This window comes from Mastomys coucha, chromosome X (assembly GCF_008632895.1).
Source record: "Mastomys coucha isolate ucsf_1 chromosome X, UCSF_Mcou_1, whole genome shotgun sequence".
In the NCBI taxonomy this organism is placed as follows: domain Eukaryota; kingdom Metazoa; phylum Chordata; class Mammalia; order Rodentia; family Muridae; genus Mastomys; species Mastomys coucha.
In genome coordinates, this window is record NC_045030.1 from 128,100,797 (window position 1) to 128,105,269 (window position 4,473).

The 4,473-nt window shown below is 41.9% G+C and overlaps 1 protein-coding gene across 15 annotated transcripts in view; it reads left to right on the top strand.

The window, feature by feature from the left end:
• The first annotated feature begins 2,659 nt into the window (after positions 1-2,659).
• Positions 2,660-4,473, top strand: part of Armcx1 (armadillo repeat containing X-linked 1) — a 4,783-nt gene continuing 2,969 nt past the window's right edge. Inside the window, exons 1-5 of one of the 15 annotated variants that reach the window (XM_031368051.1) lie at positions 2,660-2,777; positions 3,407-3,544; positions 3,625-3,731; positions 4,107-4,238; positions 4,365-4,460. The gene's annotated coding sequence lies outside the window, so the exon portion shown is untranslated. Of the gene's footprint in view, positions 2,778-2,826; positions 3,001-3,103; positions 3,196-3,383; positions 3,789-4,106; positions 4,239-4,364; positions 4,461-4,473 lie in introns of those variants that run through there. The other 14 variants (XM_031367984.1, XM_031368059.1, XM_031367994.1 and 11 more) reach the window with 14 other exon arrangements.

Genomic DNA, 4,473 nt, shown 5'->3' on the forward strand with positions numbered 1-4,473 from the left:
GTGTGTATGCATGCATATGAAACCACTAGAACATATGTGTGCTGGTTTCTTTTTATCAACCTGACACAAATCTAGACATATCTGGGGAGAGGGAACCTCAATGGAGAAATGTCTCCATCATACTGGTCTACAGGCAAGTCTGTGGGGTTATTTTCTTAACTACTGGTTGATGTGGGGGTGGGTGGGCCATCCAGGGCTGTGTCTGTATATGTGTGTAGGGGGGATCCAACCCACCATGGACCAAGCCAGAAGGTTGGCTTTATTCAGTGTTTTATCACAATAGTAGAAATATAACTAAGACTATATTTACTTGCATTTTTGACTTCTGGAATCAACTTTATATTGATTTCCATAATAGTTGTGCCATTTTGTATTTTCCATCACAGTATTCTACAAGGGTATCAATTTCTCAACATTCTTGCTAAAAGTCGTTTTTGTCTTTTTGATAACAGTCATTCATACTTAAAATGAGATGATATCTCAGCTTGATATTGAGCATTTTTTCATATAATCTGTTGTATATTTCAATCTTTTTAATTAAAAATGTTCATGCTGGGCAGTGGTGGCACACGCCTTTAATCCCAGCACTAGGGAGGCAGAGGCAGGCAGATTTCTGAGTTTGAGGTCTACAGAGTGAGTTCCAGGACAGCCAGGGCTACCCAGAGAAACCCTGTCTCAAAACAAACAAACAAACAAACAAATGTCTGTTCAAATCCTTTGTCCACTTAAGCAATTGGATTATTTATTTAAAATTCATTTTTCCTTATTGCTGAATTGTTTGGATTTCTTATATTTTCTGGCTATTAATCTCTTATAGAAAGGCTTCACTTAAAAAAAAGTCAGTTCTCAAATTAAAGTGTAGGCTTAATTTAATGAAAGTACTGCATCAAATATCAACTCTTTTCCTGTAGGTTGTTCGAAATTTTTTGTATTTGCACAAAGAAATTACTAGAAGTGGTTTACGGTAGCAAAGGCATTTATAGGGCACTTTTATATCTTCTATATATTTTTTCACTTTTGTGCATATTTAAAGAAATTAAATTAGTTTGCATAGAAGGAATAAGTCTATGAGGGGATCTATTTGTCTGTCTATATTTTCCTGACTGTGTGGGATTAGAAGTTTTTCAGTTGTTTATAATTCTGTAAGGATCTGGTAAGAGCTCTGATTATTATCTCTATTAAAATTGAACATACTTATGCATATAGTCTCAACACAATGTCAGGTAACAGTTGGCCAGGTGAAAATGCCTACTCTAGATTAAGTGTGGTCAGTGCTGGTAATAGGCCTGGGAATTCATTTTACTGAGGGGTCATCAGTGTGAATGTGAACTTATCCACAGTGATCGTGAAATAAGGTTAGGTTCTACTTGGATGTCCTGAGGTTGAGGAGGCCAGAGAGGCCTGGCAAGCTGTTTTTCTAAGGCACTGAAAGCAGTAATATCAGGAGCAGCACGAATAAGGGCAGAGAGGTAGGTGGAAAGAAAAAGTTCTTCTATGCCATGCTTAGATCCTTTTTGGGAATTTGATGAAAGACATGAAGGAACCAAAGATATTTACTTAGGGTTGTTATTTGAATAAAGGTGGCATATATACTATTGTGGTTACTTATGTGTGTGTGTGTGTCTAGCAAAAAAAAAAAAATACAAAAAAACAAAAAACCAGCTGCTTGAATAAAGGGATGAGAGACTGTGGAATGTAGGAGCGAGGCACATTCCTCACTTCTTGGTAGGACAAGGCAAATGTCTCTTCTCTCACTTTCAGCTGTCTTGGCTTTAGTAGACTGGAATCTAATCCAGAGGCAGGTGTTTAGAAGAGCCATCAAATCTTTCCTGCAGCACTCAGTTAAGACTCTGGGTCTTAAGTGTATCTTTTTACTTTCATTAAATAGGTTAGGATTAATTGTGTTGCTTCTATTTTACCAAATTGTAAGTTGAGCCAGAAGTAGAAAAAAATTTTGCAGTTTGAATAAAATGGTTCAAATTAGACAACTGGTCATCTTTTTATTTTAATTTTTTTAGAGTGTTCATTCATAAATCATGCGAAAATTCCAGCTTTCTCTTTTCAAACAAGTTAGTGTGTTATGATAGCAATTATTTGTCTGTAATTAGTGGAAATATTTTTTTTTGTGTGTAACTTTGTGCAATTACTAAGGTCCACTGGGTTTTCCTCTTTCACTTAGATTTTTCTCCACAGAAGTGAAAAACATAATTTTATATCATCAATGTAAAAGCAAGGCAGATTTCTTCTTCTTCTTCTTCTTCTTCTTCTTCTTCTTCTTCTTCTTCTTCTTCTTCTTCTTCTTCTTCTTCTTCTTCTTCTTCTTCTTCTCCTTCTTTTTGAAACCCTGTTTGATATGAGTGCAGGGAAGATGCAGGATGTTTCCAGCTGAAAGGGAAAGGGGAGAAGAGAAAAGCATCTGGGGTGGGAATAAAGAAACGCCATAATTGTTCCTAGAAGAAAGGACCAATGCAGTGTCCCTGGGTTAACCATAGAAAGGCAAATTACAACCACAAAAGAAGCTCCTTGTGGTTTGGGGATTAACAAAGAGGAAAATGAATGGCAGGACCTGGTGTGGCGGGGAAGGAAGGGGAAAGGCTGCCTCCTGCTGCAGTGATGGTAGGAGGGGTAGTTGGAATCCTGATCTCACTGCTGACGTGCCTCTCACGTGAGCCTAAGCCTACGTGTGCAGACCTCCTAATTCTGGTCTACCTTAGTGTTTGCTCTCTCTGTGTTATTGCTGAGAGCAGGCAGGCCTGCTGCGGAAGCAGGAGGAGAAGGTAATTGCCTGGATGTCAGCAAGTCTGTGTTGTGCATGGCTGATGCTTTGGGGATCGCTGTATTGTGGGTAGCGGTTAGCAGAGATACCAGCGACCCAGTCTGCTCTCTTCAGGCGCTTGCATTGTCTTCGCATCCTCTTGGGGGTGGGAGGCGGTGACTCTTGGAGGGAGAGATTCCAAGAGAGACCCAGGATGAGGGTTTGTGGCAGGGAACCTTTGGCATGTAAGGACCTAGAATCCAGAGGGACAAGTAGTATGGGTTGGCGCATGGATCCTGATGAAGACAGAATTTTGAGGTAGTGAGATTGTTATCCTCTGTCATTCAGTAGGGTGCAGCACCTTTTGGAGCAAAGAAATAATCAACATCGAATTTCTGCATGTCAGTCTAAAGCTGAGACTGTCCGCGGCCTGCATATAGGTGGTGTAGCTTGAGCTTTATTATAACTCTGGGCCATTATTGACTCTGGTACTCGACGTGGGCGTCGTTCCCTGCCCCCACCCCAGGAAAAAGGACTGTTCTCACAGTTGTACAGGAAAAGGGGGGGCTATCATCGGGGGTGGGCTGGGTTGGGGAGAAACGAAGAGATCTGTGGTCTTCTTCCATAGCTCGAGTTTTCCGTACTCGTTAGGTCTGCCCCCAGTCCTGCGCTTACAAAGGGGTGTGGTTTTTGCTGGAGAAAAATGGCGGACCACCGCAAGAAGGAGTGCCAGGATGTAGCCGTATAGCACGGGGCATTGTCAGCGGAGTCCAGAGACCCGGAGGCAGGGTGAGAAACAAAAGCATGAAATTCGTCTGACCAACCAGGTCCCCGGATTTGGGAAAGGTAGTATTTAGATGGTATAAAAGTTTTGTGTTCTGTGTCTCTGTTTAGGCGCCTGTATCTGTGGATCTCGCTCCCAAAGAGCAGTCTAAACCGAGAAGCAGGGAAGGGAGGAAAAAAATTCCAGAATCAGGTAGATCCAAGGAAGTGTGATGACACAGTTTGGAGATCACTGGGGTAGATGATAATGGTAATTATGAACTCGAGTGGACAGACTCACAGACTTTCTCAGCATCCCTGTTTCCCCGTACTATGTTGGAGATGGGGAGGATGTTATTCTAACAAACTATATAGTGCAGTCTTTGTTGGTTTTAGTTTAATAGGAGCCCGATTTGTTAGTCTTTAGATATGGAGAAGTCGGGCTGAGAGGGGGGTTGGGGGAGGGAGAGAAATTTCTCAGAGCAGTGGAAATAAATGTAATGATTCAATAGTTCGAGGAAGCTGTCTTTAAGGTAGTCGAGTGGGCAAAAGTAAGTGCAGATGCACTTAAAGTCTATCTGATTTCTAGGCACTGCTGTCTATTTCTTTACAAGGAAGAGTGTATAGTGCCACCTTTGGAAGAAGTGACAGACAAGATAGTGAGGCCAGGGGGACAGAACGGGACAGGGGACTGATCATCCAAGGAGGAAGGTAATAGAAGGTAAGAAACACTGTAGTGAAGGACAAGGGCCTGGGGATTGGGAAGATGGATATAGGTCCTGTCTTGAGTGTGACTTATCTGGTTCTTGAATTCTCAGCTCAGACCTCTGTATCCTTTTGTTTGTAGATCCGCAAGAGGCTGCAAAGGAAGAAGGAACTACTTGGATCTCTGAGGGTGTATGTGAGGGTGTCTCTGGGACCCTGACTCAGGACATCTGCAAGGGTAAAGATCATAG